Source organism: Venturia canescens, chromosome 9 (assembly GCF_019457755.1).
Source record: "Venturia canescens isolate UGA chromosome 9, ASM1945775v1, whole genome shotgun sequence".
NCBI lineage: Eukaryota > Metazoa > Arthropoda > Insecta > Hymenoptera > Ichneumonidae > Venturia > Venturia canescens.
The window spans coordinates 10,867,820-10,885,683 of record NC_057429.1 but is presented as its reverse complement, the minus strand read 5'-3'; the positions used below and the strand labels follow the sequence as shown (position 1 = coordinate 10,885,683).

The 17,864-nt window shown below is 52.3% G+C and overlaps 1 protein-coding gene across 1 annotated transcript in view; it reads left to right on the top strand.

Annotated features, from left to right (window-relative positions):
- The window catches only part of LOC122415944 (putative sodium-dependent multivitamin transporter), a 105,679-nt gene that overhangs the window by 41,405 nt on the left and 46,410 nt on the right, over nt 1–17,864 (top strand). The window lies entirely within an intron of this gene.

Sequence of the window (17,864 nt, the reverse complement as noted above, 5' to 3'; positions counted from 1 at the left end):
CGCGCTCGAGGGAGCCAGAAAAATATCCATTAAGGATGGAGGAGGCCTGATAAAAAGCTACGAACATCATCCCGGGCGGAGAGGTGTGCACGCCGCGCGATTGTAAACGCGCGCGGCGAAACAGATCGCGGAGGTTGATGAAAAACGCACGAAACGCGCGCGCTCGCGTCTCATTGAGAACGAACCTCGCGCGGCCTCTCGCCCGCGAGAGTTCTCGATTTCTCGCGGCTTATCGCGAGCATCGAAACAGGCGAATATCGTTGAACCGGCAGCAGGTGCGGGGGGATCTCTCGCGTTGCAGAGCCAAACCAATTACATTTCCTGAACTGGAAAACGCTCGATCGCGCCCGCGCGCGGGAACGACGATAAGGCCGGGGCCCCGCCAGACCGTTTCATGCCGGATCCTCCATACCGGCATTCCTTTACGGAGTATTTTTAATTTAAAATTCGCTCGCGCTCGAACACGAAAGAGATAAACGCGTGCACAAAAGTACAATCCACTCGCTCTCTCTCTCTCTCTCTCTCTCGGAGCTGCGAGCAGCGTGCTGTGCGGGATTGTTGGGGGCTTTTTAAGCTCGTACATCACCGCGCGCACAGGGGGTTACGCCTCCCGTATTTGCTTAGTTGTACACGGGGGAGGTGCACACGCGGACGCAACGCGCTCCGATGAAACAATTAATAATCCTCGCTGCGAAGCAGCCTCCGCTGTATAAGATCCGACGTTATTTCTCTTTGCTCACGCGTGTATGCAACGGCGAACGAGGAAAATATATTGTAAGCTACGCGGATATGGACCTCCCCCAAGCTTGGATCTCGCCATTAAAAAAATACGGACGAAAAAATTTCAAGTTTCTTCGTTTTTTCGACCTGCTCCGCCAGGATTCGATGTTTTTCCGAGCTCCGCGGAGAGAGAAGCCGCTAATTCGAACGATCAAAGTAGCGAGAAAAGACGAGCTAAAGGAATCGTGAGGAGGAGGAGGCTCATACTCGCGAGTGTGATCCAGTCGGATGCGGAGAGCTCTTCGCGAGCCTGAAAAATGATGGTCCCTTCGGCTATCCGCCGAGCCGCGCTTCGACTCGCGGATATCTTAATTATCCAGGAGAAATTAATAACCGTAACGCCCATCGCGGGACTTGATATCGCGCGTGGTGGCACGTGAGAGAGCAGCTCGTCGGTCTTCTTGCGTTTACTCGTTCCGGCGTTGAACTCTCCGCGGAGGAGCGGAGAGCGCGGATATCTTTTGAAACGTATAGTGGGGCAGCAGCTCGGATCGCTGCGTTGCGGCTCTTCCCCCCTCCGGGGCTCGGTGCAGTCCGATTACGAATTCCCATAAGAATGAAACTCGCTCGTTGATCGGCTTGCAACGCGGAGGATCCGAGTGAAAAATGATGCGGAAAAATTTGGCGAACGGGTTTAACGAATCGCGCAGAGTTCACTCGCGGTTTCGGTCTCATCTCGCGTAGCGCGCCCCGAATATTTCTCATACGCGCGTATCGGGCAGAGCGTATTAGCCTCGCGGATTTTTCCCAGCTACTTATTAGCACGAGAGAAACTTGGGAGCGAGGCGAATTCGTGAGATGACTGGCAGGCTAAACGTATATACAGAGGCGCTGCGGGAACACACGTACGGACAATCGGCATGCTGCTTCCGTGAAAAGATGCGAGGATCCCGGTATCCGCGTGGATCTCGGAGGCGAGTCGAAGGAAGAGAAACCCGGCAGCCGCGTCGTGACTACGCCGCGCCGCGCTTCTCCTTCGACTCTCGTATCACGAGCGCGCCAAGATACTTCGACACGCGTAAAACGTTCCCGCAGGAATATCACGTGTATGTACCAGGGCGGTGCGGAGGGCTCCGCGACTCGAGCTTCGTGGAAGCATATCGGTCAAAGGGAAATCGGCGCGGGAGCGAGGTAAGGACGGGGTTAAAGAAGGAGCACGCGAGGCGGGGAAGGGAGAGAAACTGAGGGAAGGAGAGGGCCGCACCGCGCCTAGCACGAACGAGAGTTACGGGAGTAATTTCAAGGATGAAAACACTGTTTTGCGAAAGCGGGAGAAAGAGTGAGAGAGGAGAAGAGAGCCGCTCACGCGGGGTGTGGGAGTCTTGGCTCGCGGGTTCAAAGGTTCGCGATTATAAAATTCCGGGGATGCCGTTTCGTGTGGATCAATTCGGTACGCCAGTTCCCTGTGTGCTCTGCTCGAAGGTAGCTCGCGCGCCGCATCTCACCTGCGCGCGGCTCACCTATCGGGCTCGTACGCGCCGCTCCATCCTTTCGAGTTGCCTTCGCGCCCAACGGGGCCTTATTCTATCCCCTCGCGCGGTCTCTTATTTCGCTCTCGAGAAGCGAACCTTCGTTACCGTTCTTCGAGCGTCGTTTTCTCGTCTCTCCCATATGTTTGGCGAACGGTGCTTCGTACACTTTTAGTTCGGGCATAAAAATCGGGCTTTTCGTTCATCTCTCGAGAGCCAATGTTTTCTCCACTTTCGAGATCCGAATCGGCGAATCGGGCTCGGTTCAAACGAAAGAGGTAAACGCACCCATGAGAACGGACGGGCACGTACTCCCTTAATGTCGAACGCACGCGTCTATTATCATCATGCCGTATAAGCTCCCGGTTGGCCCGCTTGCTCTCCTTATCCGAAAATCTCGGTTGACCCTCGTGGGAAGTATTCATAAGGAAGCTGCGAGCGTAGCTTAAGATGCGTCGTAGCTGCACGCAGCGATGACGACGATGGGGAGCTTCTCATGCAGCGGCGCGGGAGGAAAGTTTCCCGCTCGTTCTATATACGTACGCGGTGCGTTCGAGCCGTTCGGTATCGCAGATGCGCGTCTCGCTGCTCCGGTGTGTCGGGATCTCCGGAATGCATGCAGACGCTTGCCTCCGAAAGGACGAGGTCACGCGATATCCCAGCGCTCGAGAATCTTCGGGCACGACAACGAGGTCGTGCCGCATGGAGGATCCGCGCGCGCCCGGCTCGGACCGCCGTCGTCGCTCGGTGCATTCGAACGAGACCGAATAACCCGCCGCACCGCGCGGTGCGGCTCATAACTCGCGAGCTATTTTCCTCCGCGAGGAAGCAGCCTCTTCCTCGACCTCCCCCTGCACGATTTAATCGGCCTGTCGGCGCACCGCGGCCCGAATAATCGACGAATCCTCGAAACCCGAATGAGACGGCACGCGAGGCCCGATTTCCCAATGTTTCCCCCTTAAAATTCGTCCCAATCGGACCCGCCGCGCAGCCCCAGCACGTCCGTCGATCAATCCCGCGTCCATCCGCTTCCGGCCTCTGCGATAAATACGAGGAGCATCCTCTCGAATATGCGCGCCTTCCTCGATAACGCGAACTGAATATGAGTGCCCGGCCGCCGCCGTTGCTCCCGGCCGGATTACCATTTAGAGTGTTCACCGTGACCTGCCTCACTGTCCGCGCGCGCGCGTCTCCGCACTCGCGTTGCAGGCGTTGAATAGAAATCATCAATTACATTGAAACTCGCGCGCGTATACTTGCACCGGTTGCGTGCTGCCGCGAGAGCCCCCGAGAGCTCGTTTCGTCCTCTCGGCCTGCAGAATTTTATAAATTCTTGTAATCCGGTGCTCGAGCGATTACGAGGGGACGATCGATCTCGGAGGATATCGTGAGAAAGGGCCGCCGCGCGCCCGATGACAGAGAGATATTCGCGCAGGGTGAGGCTCCGCGTGCGCGACAGCGAGAGAGAATAATAGAGAGACGGAGAAACGATCCTCGAACCGGTGCGCGAGAGACGGCGGCTGTGAGGACGAGGATCGAGGAGAGCCGTAGGCGAATAACTATGCCGGGTATCCAGGGCGAAGGTTGGGCCCAGTTTGCACCTCCGGAGAAGAACAGCAAAGAGCACAGGAGCGAGCGATCTTAGCAGAGTATGAGCCAGCAAGAGAGAAGAGAACCGAGCGGCAGATTTGCCGGCCACGTATCCTCGACTATTCTCCGACGTCGACGTCGCTTCGCTCGCTGCTCGAGCATCCAAACCGTCCGCGCAGCCACCGCTGTATTAACCGACCTATCCTGAGAACAATCGGACCTACCAGCCGGGATCGCGTGGGCGCGGAACCGCACCGGCGAAATATATCCATTCTTGCAACGTATTCTCGCGCGTACATAACTCCGCTCACCGCGCCGCGCGCTCGCCGATACATCGCGCTCGGGATTCAACTACAGTACCCGCGGCCTTGTTCCGCTCTCGTTCATCCGCACCCTCCTCAATCACAGATCGCTTCGTATTTTTCATTTTCTCCAAGTCCTTCGAGCGCGATTCGAATCTTAATTGTTCAAGGATGAAGCATATTCCGAAGGATGAGGATGAGAGTACTTTGGTGAAGAGACTCGAAGCAAGATTTCTGAGGAAAGATCGAAAGAGCTCGCTCACCACGGTCCAACGGTTATTGACACTTTTAATTCGACGCCCTCTCTCTTCCCCCCTCATCATTCGCTCCAGCGAGAATAATCCATTATTTCGAGGATGGGAGGCTCCGAAGCGCGTGTGCGCGCGCTCCCATCGAGCACGAGGGGTACCTTGATTCCTCCAACATTCGAAACGCCAGCACGTTGGTAGTCGAACAAGTACAACGAATACGAGGCCTTGAGACTCGAGCCGAAATAGTAATTAATTATTATTAGTACGGGGTCGATGCTCGATCGGCGAAACGAGGGAAAAGATCGGCGTCTTTTCTAACGACGCGACGAGAAAGAACAGAGCAAAGAGCATACAGCCGATTTTACATTTGTTATACAATTTTTTTAATTTGTTATACAGTTTTGTTGTTTTTGTTATACAATTGCGTACTAGTAATATTTATTGATCTACGCTAATATTTCCATCATCAATGTACTCTCTCCTCTACCGATCTACGAAGAGAAGCCTTTTCGAAATTTAAGACACGTTTTCTGGGAGAACATTCCGGAGATGGGCCCCGGTTAACGCCGAAGGAATGCTTCTTGTAGAGAGAAACGGAAAGAGAAAGAGGGAGAGAGATGTTCTCGCAGGCTTTCTAAGACGGTGCTCGTCGAGGTTTCACACACCGGCTCGTCCCTCGGATCGTACCGAGCCTCAATGTTACATTTAATTGATATAATTGATTCGGTGCTGGTTTCCAGCAGAGGTACAATTAGATATTAGATTAGTAAAGTTGGACGCAAATGGACAAAGATTCTTTTTGTAGAATGACTATAATGATTGATGAGAATAGGGTCTAAAGTGTGTTGGTGCTGGCTTCGAGGAATTGGCATTAATACGAAAATAGAGAGAAAATACAAAAGATCCGCACCTGCTCGTAAGCGGTGGGGATTCTCTTCGGGAGGGTTATTAACCGGTACCGTTCGCGTCGTCGCTCGCCCCTTTTATCTTCGGCGTGGAAGCATCCGAGCCGCGTGATTCGTTAACCCGAGTCGAAAAGAGTCTCGAGCGAAGGCCTAATTTTCCCGCGTAAATCCTTGCTAATGCGTTACATCATCGTACATCAGAACATGAGGCGAGATGATTGGGTGCGAGAATTGGGGCCCCGCCAATTACCGAGTGACCCAGCGACGATTTATGGGGTCACTCGTAATTCACGGAGCTTGGGCTTGTGCGCTGTTGGCGCGGACGCCCTTTGCGCCATTCTTACAACGCAAAATTATCCACTCGCTTTTATTCCCCTTCGTGCCTCCCTGACCCACATCATCCTCGATCTTCATTCGCTCTCTTTTTTCCCCCCTCGAGATATCCCCAGCACCGCGCGCGTCCATGTTTCAAGCTACAAAAGCCCCTGGAAAAGTTTGTTGTTCAGGATAAAACGAGCCTCCGCTGCGAGGCCGCAAATATGCTGCTGCGCTTATCCGCGCGGGGACCAGAAACCACCGCTGCCGCCTCTTCTCGGTCACACGAGCTTCTCCTTCCCCCCCCCCCCCTCCCCCTCCCCCTTCCTCGTCTCCTCTCCCTCGATCTTTCACGGCACCGCTCTCGCTTGGCGCTAGAGGATAAATCCTCTCTCGGCGTGCAGGGACGCGGTCTATGCAGCCGGTGCATCGAGACTGCAGCAGCGCGGCTGCAGCGGCGACGGCGAATCGACCGGGGCCAGTGGATTGCGTTCTCGTGTGGGCGAAGGGTCATGGGTCGCAGACACGGAGCAGTGGTTCCCAACTACGTATCGCCTCGCGGCTCCTCCAACTTTGTACTCCTTTTTTCCATCTTTTCCTCGTGCCTCGCGACCAAATTACGACACGATTTCTTTCGTCGCTCTATTTTTATGCACACGCTTCCGCTATTCATCGTTATAGTATATACATGACGACGAATCGTCTTCGCGCGATCCCGAGGGAGGATCGTTTCTCCTCCGCCGGGCGGTGTGCCGCAGCGACGCGATAAAATCTTCGGACCGATAAAAAATCCTCAAATTATACGCACTCCTTATCTTTACTCATGCAATTTCGCTAAGATCCTCGAGAATGGACGATTTTCGATTGAATCCTGGGATCGATATTCCGCTCGCGACCGTCTTTGATCGTTGACGGGGGGCGCTCCTGATCGCGCTGGGTCTTTCGAGATCGTTTTGTCCGAACGTCATCCCACCGGGATCCGCGCTGCTTCCGAGAGGGATAAAAATTCGACGAATCGGTGCTATATTAATGAACGGTTCGAATGAGCTCGAAATAATGGAACGTTGCGCATCGTTCGAGTGCATTTAACTATTCTATATATGTATATCCGACGAATAAGAGAAATACTTTGTGCGATTTAAGAGTTGAGATAATGGAGGTGAAATGCGAATAGTTATGAAGATTCACCGAGAACGTGGAGTGATTCACGAAGAGAGAGAGAGAGGAGGATAAATCGTAGGGAGAACATTACGGTTTAGAGTTTATTCGTAGATACATAAGCGCGCGGGGAGAGGTCAAAGCGCTCGAGGATAGAAAGTTCACGGGACATAAAACGGTGGACCAATATGCAGCATCGCGTTGGGTGCTGTTGCGGATGGTATTAAATAGTTGGAGCCGCGGAAGATTGAGCGAAATAAAAAAGAAAGCGATGTGGACGAGGAAAAGTGTGCGTTCTTTATGCGGGAGAGAGCGCGATGGCAGAAAGTTAATCTGATAAGTCGCGAGATGTGCGGATCGGTAGGCATGGGATCCTCTCGTAGAAGAGCATTAAAAGTGAGTGGATATGTGTGGTGGATCGTGAGTTAAGATTGAAAGAGCTAATTTCCGTGTGATGAGGATGCGAAGAAAGCAGGAATAAACGAGCGGCGTACAGTCGTCTCGTTGTCGTTGCGTTCGTTTATAAACGTGAGCCTCTCCGCTCCTCGAATATAATCGTTTGTCCAACGGCACATCCTCGCTCTTTCCTCCTCATTTTCCGAGTGTGACGAGAGTAGGCCTCGGGGGGAGCGAGCGCGCAGGGAATAAGCAGGAGGAAGAAGAGAAGAGCCTCGGCCGCGGCGAGTCGCGTCCTTTAAAATATACGAACGTGTACTCTCGACGCGTAAACCACACTCGACCGCGTGCACCGTTTAGTACACGAGCTAGAGTATGCTCCGTATCTTCCTCCGCCGTCGTGGCTCTCGTACTAAATATCCCTATAGATATACGCCCGGGGATCGTGTGTATGTAGAAAGGAGTACGTGGTCCAGCGAGGCGTTTTGCGGGCTGGCGAGTTCCCACGGGGAAGCAGCTACGAGAGAGGAGCAAGCACGACGGGAGGAGTTCTTTCGACTTCTTTCGAGTTTGAAAACACGGCAATCAGTGTAACTGCTTCTGCGGCGCGCCGGACCGCCGACTCTCTCCCCGCTCTCTCGCTCTCGTACTTTGCGCCTATTTCCGATGGATGTATGCTCCCATGAATATGGGAGCGGGAAACGAACGCAAACAAGCTTTTTTCCTTCGAATTTCCAGAGCGGATTGCTCGACTCGGCACGAAACCGGTGGCCAGCAGCATCGGAGCTGTGTGCCTGGGCAACGACCATTCCCAATCGGTCCGAATAAAATAAGTCGGTTGGACGAACAACGCGCTCGATTCCGCGGCTCCGTAATTATCCAATGCGGAGAAAGAAGCCTGCGCGCTCGAATATCCATTATATATTCAATCAAGTGGGATACGAATTAGCACAGATTAACGAGTAGATAAACCAACGATTCGCCTCGTACGCGTACGTACGTGTGAACTTACGTTATTAATGTAAATGCATCGTGTGTAGGGTTATTGCGAGGGAGGGATTGCGCACCGCGAGAGGCACTCGGTGCATTAGCCAGAGCCCCGCGGGCGGAAAACCCACGACAACGTGGCTGCAGGTAGGATTAAAGTGAAAGAGAGTGAGTGAAAGATCTCGAGGAGCGTGAATCATAGATCGATTGAGACCGCGAGCGCGCCCGGGCGTTGCACCACACCGCGCGGGTTCTCTCTCTCTCTCTCTCTCTTCGACAATAGATACGCGATGACTAATTTTCAGCCGTTATTTTTTCACTCGACTATTTAGCAACAGAAACTCGAGTTGTTTCAAACTGCACTAATATTGATTGGCTCTCTCTCTCTCTCTCTCTCGCTCGCGAGTCTCGCGTCATCGAGGGCTCGAATATGTAAAGAGAAAACAAATTTCTCAATGTTGGCCCGCTGGTGGATGAGAGCGCGGGACACGCAGTTCCACCGTCAAACTCCCGGGAGAAGAAGCTGCGGCGTGACTCAAGATCGACTCTGTTTAAGGGGGCAGAGATTGCCTCTCGTTCGCTTCACCTTTATCGCCCGGGAATTACACGTTTATCCTCGTTGATAGTGCGGGCGAGCGCGCGGCTTTCCCGATTTATAAACGTACATAAACGTGTGTAACGAAGGCTATTATACGTGCGGTATAAACGTGTAACTCGAGCGCGAACGTGAGTGCACTCACGGGCGGCCTCGCTTGCCATCTTCCCTCGTTCTAACCTCGCACTCCCTGGCTCAGCTCGCGCGCGCATGTATGCACAGCTCTTTTCCATCTACATCCAGCTCTCTATCTGTACGACGTACTCGAGTTACTCTCTTCGGACGTGGGCGGAGACAGGGCGCTGCCAGCGATGGACAACGTGTACATCAACGTTGTATAAATATTCACGGCGCGCATGCTGCCCCTGCCCCCCCCCCGAGAACTCTCCGGATCAAAATGGATTTTGCGTGTCCATTAGGACACTCGTGAGAACCCTTTTCAAGCGGCTTTTCTGATTTTTTGTTTTGTTTTGTTTTGTTTTGTTTTTTTCACCATTTTTGATAATATTTCGTAGAAGCAGGCGACAACGTTGCCCGATTCTCGATTGAATACCGGCGTGGGCTCACTCGGATCGTATCCTCATGGGATTATGTAACGGGTAGCCAATTACGAGGCGTTTGTCGGTTAGTTTATCGGAATTATGTACCGATCATCTCCATCGGAATGGAATTCATACCGGCCAATTATTTTCGAGACGCGACTCTCGTGTGTGCATCGCCCTGAGCTATAGCAAGCGCGCACTTGCATGAATTTATTAGAATATTCATGTTCATGGTTTTTCTATGGGGATGAGACGACTGAGCACGCTCGTTCTCGGTATTCGTTACACCAGATAGTCTGGACGCGATAGACCTATGGCACACCGGTTACAATACAAAGCGCGCCCTCATCTCTCGCTCTCGCGCTTTTGCTTTTTCTCTATGTTGTTCGCAATCGATTCTAGCAGCTAGTTTGCCGGGGCGATTCTCACTCGTCTTTTGCTCTCGTTCTTGTCGAGCTGTCGCGATCTCCGCGAATTTTTTGACAGGCTACCGGGGAGAGGAGTCACGCTCGCAGCATCCCCGAGGACTAATGCATCATAAATTCTTGTTATTTATTGCGATACGAGGTGAAGATAGTGGGAGGAACGGCGACACACCTCGCTGCTGGTAGCGCCTGCGAGGAAGGAGAGTTTTGTTATTCGGAGGCAGCGAGGAAGAGATCGAGGTCTGAGGAAAACCTCGGGGGATGGTCCGCTCGTGTGGGTGCCGCGCGCCTCTCTTTATTCTTCGGAGAGTCAATGCTCGCCGGTCGTCGTTGCTGCATCGGGCGTGTTTCGCTCTCTTGAGTAATTGGAACACGAGAGCGCGCAAAGCCCACGCTCCTCGTCCTAAATGCTCTCTGCTCCGCGCGCGGCGCGGAGCGAGCGAAAGTAAGACGGGGAGGAAGTGTCGTTTCTTGGGCAATTTTCTTCTCGAAGAATCGCAGCGGCGCGCTAAGCTCGCGAAGATCGAGTCTCGCATTGCGCCGCAATCGCGCACCGCTAAGCTCCGCCAAATCCACAACGCGGACGCGAACGCCTCGCGCTCATTGTCGTCCCGCTCCCACGAACGCGATCGGTGATCCGCGATCCGGGCTCGGCATATCGAGCGTCGTGCGGTAGTTTTCAACGGAATTTGCAACTTTCCTGCGTCGCCTCACACTCGCTCGCAGTATCCCCCCGAGCCTCTCGCGCGCTTCCTCCTCGCGATCGTCTTCTCGCATTCGTTACGACAGCGTCAACGCAAGAGTCCGTGCGATAGCGCGGAAAGTACGAACTGCCAATAACGAGTTTCGCTGAGAATTCACCGCGCGGGGGGACGCAGCGAGAGGAAGAGAGGAATAAGTAAGTGCTGGCGAAGAAGGAGAGTGGCGTTTCGTGTAACGAGTGTTGCCTCGTTTCTCTCATTCATCTTGTACCACGTTATTGCTGGTCTCGGTGGTGTCGCTCCTGCTCGCTCGAAAGACGAAGAAGATTCTTCGAGAAAAATGACGCTCCGCAGCTACGTGGGCTTGGATATCTCGTCTGAGATGAGTGCGAGCGGAGGAGACGAAAAGAGCGTGGCCTGAGGGAGAAGGAGAAAGAGAGTGGGATTCGGGAGGATAGAATGGAAATTGGCGACAGAGCAGCCTCGTAATGAGACTCGTATCTCCGTCCATCCGTTCTCCCTCGCTCTCTTTCTCCCGTGAAAACGGAAAGCTCGCAACGAGGCGAAGGTACTGCCAAAGAGTCTGTCTCGGGGGCATCGCCCACGCGTCTCATCTCCGTCACATCGGTGCGGATTCGAACAAGGGACAATGTGTAACAGTTTCTGCACGGTTGTCCCGCCAAATCAGGGATTAGTCATCGGCCTCTGGGTGCGGGGAGACAGAACGCAAGAAACCTGGTGGTCCATTGTGTCCCGGTTGCTCTCGCTTCTGGGATCGTCTCGACCCGAGAAAACGAGAGAATTATTCCTCCCGGAGGGGTCAGCGAGCGGGAGGATTCCTCGCTGCGGACACCTGTTAAATCTCTCGTTCTATCTCGTCAGCGAGATCATTCGAGCGAGCTGTGAGTAATGGAGAACGGAAAATCCCGCTTTTCGATCGGTCGAGCAATCGATTTATTCTCGTTTACCGACACTTGTGTGCTGCGTGAGATTTATATCTGCAGGGCTCTCGCCAAGAGGGGCTGCGTCGCTGAGCCTGCCTCGGAGGGATCGGAGCTCCCCCGAACACGGGGGTAACTCAATTTGTAGTTACAAACGAGTTTAATATGTTAATGACGCACCGTGGCGAAGGGGGCCTTCGCGCGTCAGGAAAAATATCATTCGTTAACGTCTGTCAATACTCGGATGATGTACGGTCCTCCTTCCATTTAAATAGTACTACCCAACCGAATATTCGCGCGTTCTCAAAGTACCCCAAAGTAGCGGAGCCACCACCGCGAGACCGGACTCGCTCTCCTCTCGGAGGTCTGTTTTATCAGTCGCGAGCTGGCATGATTTAGAAAAGATATCGCGTTTCTTATACAAGACTCTACTTAATAGGATGTGGCTTTGAAAAATTAGCGACATGTTTCTCTGCGCCCGCGGGAATCACCGTAAATTAACGCCGCGAGTCCGGCGAGCAGGGCCACGAAAGGCCTGATGTATAACTATATTTGCCGGGCACCGTGTATACCAATGCAAAAAGAGCAGGTACCTGTAGAGGCCGTTTCAAAAGTCCCCTGCAAACAATCCTCCCGATTTCCGTTTCCAGCGTGAACGCAGTCAAAATTATCGCGAAATGTCGTTCGTTGCGTTTCGTTTCGTTTGCGTTGTAACATATTTTATCATTTTACGATGAAATATTTCATTGAACTGAATATGCGGTTTGAAATTCATTTTTCTGTTCTGCTGAATAATTATCGAAGGCTTTACCGAAATTTTCAACAGTTTCGTTCCGTTGTTCAGGCAAAAGGTTTCTATGTTTTTTACGAAGCATTGCCGTACAATAAAAAAATATTCTGCTTGTCTCTGAGAATGCGAATTACTAAACATTTTTTTCCTTCTCAAGAAATTCACTGTGGGCGTAAAAGAATATTCACAAAAATTCACTGTGGCATAAAAACTACAAGCAATCAATGGTTCAACGAAGAAAATAAATGTTGACCAAATGGATTCTGTTGGATCAACAAAATTCCGTTTTCAGTGCGAGCTCTTCCGGTCCAGATTCTGACCTCGCGAGAATGATCCCCTTCCACATCCCTCGGCGGCTGCCTCCTTGCCAGTTGCAGAATCTCGCCTCCAGCGTCCCTGCCGCAGGCGGAAGGTCCCGAACCCCGGATCCCACTTTTGGTCGGAAGTGTACGAAAGGAGAAAACGTCGAGCGAGTGGCCGGCAGATTTTATTCTAGATAAGCTCCGGGATTACGTACGCTTTAATCGCGCTAATAAAATATACTGTGTGACCGAGTTACAGCGCGGGCTCTGCTTCGGCGTCCGCGCATGCGGTTATTCCGCGCGGGTTGCTCTCCCGACGACGAGAGCTCTCGTGTACATCTCGCCCGGCGAGAATAAGGCGAGAAGATCGAGCCCCGAGATAGCGCGGTATCGCGGGCTACGAGAGAACGCGATGTCGTACATATCGAAGTGACACACACCGATCATACGGGAAGTGTGCAATGAGACGAACGGGCCCCGGCCGGACATGCGAGTGGTGCGCGAGGCTGCGTGCTCGCGGGCCCGGAGCTATGGGTGTATATACGATGTGCCGGTAATACAAGTGGAATGGCGCGTTTATGATACCATTTTGCTTTACGACACCTCATTTGGGTATTTCTCTGCCTCGCGCTCCGGCAGGCCCCCCGATCGCGCGGCTGCCTTCGTTCCCCTCGAAGCGCGAGATTATCCATTCGACGAGTCCTTTGGGTAAATCGAATTGCTGATGGTGCCTGGCTCGTCCGGCGATTACGTAAAGTGCTAATATAAACTAGTCGCTCATACATTTTAGCTCGTGCGAAATCGCTCATTATTTCGTCGCGTTTAACTTCGTCCCGAAAGTTGTCAAGACGAGGGCTCGCGGTTATTCTTCAGCGTTTTTTTCGCCGCTCGATCGCGAGCTATGCACGCACGAGCAGTTCTCCGCGCGTAACTTTTCTTCCTCGTCTAGCTGCCGTTGGCAACGCAAATGATCGCTGAGGCGTCGTCCGTGACGTTTGGTCGTTTAAAACAATCGGGTGGTCGATCGATCAGCCGAACGATCGCGTCGGCTAGTCCCTACTATCGATCATCGTTCGCGCGGCAAGCTGCCACGCCGGTGGCGTTGGCGGTGCCGCGGCACTACTCCGGTTATCGGCCATTATCGATGACGCCTCCGGCCTCACTGCCGATCGCTCCCTCGGAATGTTGATACTTCTCTAGGAATCTGCTGGGCTAGGACTCGAGCGAGTCCCGAGGGAATATTATTCGAGGCGAATAAGGTGCTAATGATACATTTCCATTGTGCGGCGCTCGGACGAGGGATCGATCGTTATATAACCGAGACGTAATAACGGCTCGCGGTGTGCATGGAAAAGCGCCAGAAACGCGTCCATCATCCTCGAGTCGTACAGTGGCTAATGGTTCAACTCGAAAAACCGGCGCTCATTGTCAGATTTTCTTGCAGGTATAAACCAATGAAAGCTGTATCAATATTAATACAATGGATCGCCCTCGAGCGAGCAGGAAAGTTTCTATCTTTTTCAGGAGAGAGAGAGAGAGAGAGAGAGCCCATTGTGCTCCATTCGAAATTTCGTTCCGCCTTTTTATGTCGTGGAAACTCTGTTCGATGAGGTCTTCCAATTACATCGAGTCGAATGATTGACGAGGAGCGATGTCGACTCGGAATCATCGATAGGGGGTCGCTCGGGTCATTCTCTCCAATCTCGCTTCGTTCACGCCGTACTTTAAACTGGCCAATGGCTTCTCCGCGCAGGTGGAGTCATCCCATCTCATCTCCCCTTGAACGGGGAGCCTCTTGCTCTCGTATAGCCTTGCTCTTCGTATGGACCACTCACTGCGCACAATTAGGACTCGCCGCAGAACGAATTCATCTTCGTTCGATACACGAGATTCTCTTTCTCTCTCCTCGCCTCCCCCCGCCCTGGCCGCGTCGCCCAGCCTTCAGGGAGCAACGAGCGAACCTCGCGATCGAATATCAATCATTTCGGATCGCGAGAATATCTTGCCGCGCAGCAAGCATCAACCGCCAATCTCAACCTCTTTCGTATCGTACACGAAAATACTTGCATTTGCATCAACCTGCGGGACAAGACGAATCAAGAAATCGAAGCGAGCCTCGAATCGACCCCCGCGATCCTGTCCAAGGACGCGCGTTCACTTTCGAAGCTCAAATTCTTGTTTAAACGAACGAAAATTTGATAAATCCTTTCCAACATATCGAGCCTGCGACAAACTTATTCAAGTGGAATTTCCGACCACCGCAGGAGCGGCTCCCTCGGAGCCGTGATTCGGGAATCGCTGAATTCTCAATTTCCCTCTTCGTCGCTACGAGACCGTCGCCATGCGGTTTCACAGTCGATCAAGAACTTTTAGTCGTTGATTTATTGTTCACACTTCGGCGATGAGACTTTCGCTGGTTACTCGGAGGCGAAGCGACAGGAAAAAAGCAGGTTGCAGCGGCGCGGTTCGTCGGGAGAGATTTTCTCGAGAACGTACGCGTTTGCGCAAGTTTGAAACGTCAATCGCATCCTGGGCCTCGAGAGGGTCCAAGGTGCCGTGCATATTTTCTCTTTAACGAGAGAAAGAAAGAAATAAAGAAAGGTCGAGAGATTGGTCCAGCGTTAACGAAGAAGAAGAAGAAGAAGAAGAAGCAGAGGAAGAAGAGGGAGACGACGAAACTGCGTGCCGGCATAAATTGTCCCGTTGGCATTGTACGCCGTTGATTTATGGCTCAACTCGCGCAGCTTCTGCCACGGGTGCGTTACTACAACGCGGTAGTGTGCTATTGAGTGATAAAAATCAAGCAAAAAATGGCACGTTATTGCGAAAATATTAAATAAAGCGATAATCGCGATGCTTGGGTGAGAAAATTTCTCAATAACGTGGGCCGCGCGCGAGCCGAGGCGAGTCTTTTGCACAAGCGAGTTCGCTCGTTGCCGAGCAAAGGGCATTCGTGTTATCCACGCGTATTGCAATCGATCCGAAAACGCTTTTTCATCAGCTTAATGAATCCCGCGGTATAGTTATGACGTCGAGCAAAGTTCGTCATTATTGCGCAACTCCAATCCCCATTCCAAGTAGTGTAATTGGAGGTTAAAACGGTAACTCCGTAAGCCAGAACGATAATCGGCCATTTTTAATGAACGATTCGGAGCCCCCGTTTCACCGGGACGAAGAGGTTTCCTCCGATTCGTTATTTCATCCGGCGGATTCTAACGTCGATCTCTCGCACTCGGGGGAACAAATTTTAACATCTCGACGTGGCCTGATGCGGGATCAAGTGAGGCTGCTGCTGCGGCGCTGCGGTAATAAAAATCTAATTAGGAGAAAGTGTCTTGAGCGTGACATCGATATCAATTTCATTCGAAATTCTATGGGGCCACGAGAAGGAAGGTTTAAAGTCCCAACGAATAACGCGTTTTTCAAATCCGTTACGGTATCACGTGAGAAGAGGAGGAGGAAGGAGCCTTGGGGTACGAGAAAGTCAAAGAAGAAGCAACAGCAGCAGCAGCAGCACCGATCTGGAGAGACAAAAAAGCGAGAAAGGAAAGAAATGTGCTTCCCGCGACTAAGCGGCTACATAATTATCGCGCTAATCACTCCCTCATTCGATATAATTTCCTAGTTCGTTAATCACGGGGACTCGGTAACTAACGACGCTATAATCATGGCCGCGCGCGCGCACGCGTACTCGGACAAAGGCGTAAAAAATGTAAGCGATAGAGCCCGTGTATCTCGCCGTTCGCAGGAGCATTAATAACAAGAGAAATGAAGTACTTGAAAACGATCGAGCGCGGTTGCGCGCGGCGATGTCAGGCGGGGAAAGTAGCGAGTGGAAAGAGAGACGAGAAAGAGAGAGATTTTTATATCGCGGCTAGGTATAAAGTCGGCTATCAAAGTAGGAAGGAGGGTCTGGGTCGTGTTCGTGTCCCAGAGTCGTACGTCGTTGCTCGGATAGAATCGTCTATGCTCGTCGTTAATCGTTGAGATTAATAAATCCCGTTTTCTCGCTGGGCCATCAATATCTTCTCGTCGCTTGGGATTGTTAACGCTCTCGAGGCTCGTATATCCATCTCCATAACTGCGCTCACAAGCTCACACGGACGAGAGAAGACACGCGGCAATAGAAATGTCACTCTTGTGAACTCTTGTTCATTGCGATTTTCCCTTGGCAATCTCCTCCTCTCTCATTCCCATTCTTAATATCGCATTCGCGATGAGCCGAATGCGCGAATAACGTCTGTTATATGCACAGAAATGGCGTACACTCGCGACGCGACACGACGCGGAAGATTTCTTCGTAGTATTAAATACGAGAAATGAAGAGAGAGAGAGAGAGAGGTCGCATGTACTCGTAATACCCTGCTGCATTCACGGATAACCCCGCGGGGCTCTCGATCGTCAATATACAAGGTGTATCGAAAGTAGCGCCGTATCGTTGATGCACGAATCCGATGATTGGCTCGATTCCGAGCTCGGAATCACCGTGTGTAGAGACAGCAGATGGAACCTGTTTGCCTGACAAATGATTGTCGGGCTTTGATTAGTATGCGCTCTCGCTCTCTCTCTCTCTCTCTCTACGACACGCGCTTTAATCCCGCGCGCCCGATCGATTGCACAATCCCAGCAACATTTGAGCGACAATCACGCCTCCTTCGCTCACATTCTCGTTGCTCTTTTACTTGAATTTCTCATCGAGTATACCGCCGCGCCGAATCCGCTTCGATGATGAATCTCGCGGGGAGAGTGATCGGCGTTTAGCCCCCTCAAACAACCCGGACGCATCTCCATCCCCTTCGCGCACAAGCATATTTATATCGCTCTCCTCGCAAGCTACTTAAAGTTATTCCAGAAAGAGATTTGGAATAATGAGCTCTGCAAATGTGCCTCACTTGTCGGAACCCTCGAGAAACCTCATTATACAAATATTTTCACGTTGTTTTTTTTCCTCTCGTCACTACGAATTATATTCCGGGCGAGATTAAATTTCCGGCTACCGCGAAGAAGGCGGATAATTGCGAGTGATAGAAACGGCCCTTGCCAATCCGCAACAACATTCGCAGTCTTCCTCTGCTCCTTTTTCGTCTCCTCCCTTCTCCGCTCGCCGCATCCCTCCTCGGTCTTTATCCTTCTGGGGCTTCCGGGCCTCCACGGCCGTTTTCCTCCAGAGCGAGATCTCCTTCTCGCTCCTGGATTATGGCGCCGGCGTCTCTTTTCGCGGATACGTGCGCGGCCCCGAATAACATCGGATGCTCCTCCGGGGGTAGCTAACGCCGGCAATCCTCCAGGCACGAACCGCGCAAATTACAGAGCGGCTGCTCAGGAGAGCTGCCCTGGACAGTGCCTCCCTCCTGCAGCGACTCCACGCAGCTCTCCGAACACTCTCCCGACGCCGGACCCGCGCGTAATACAGAA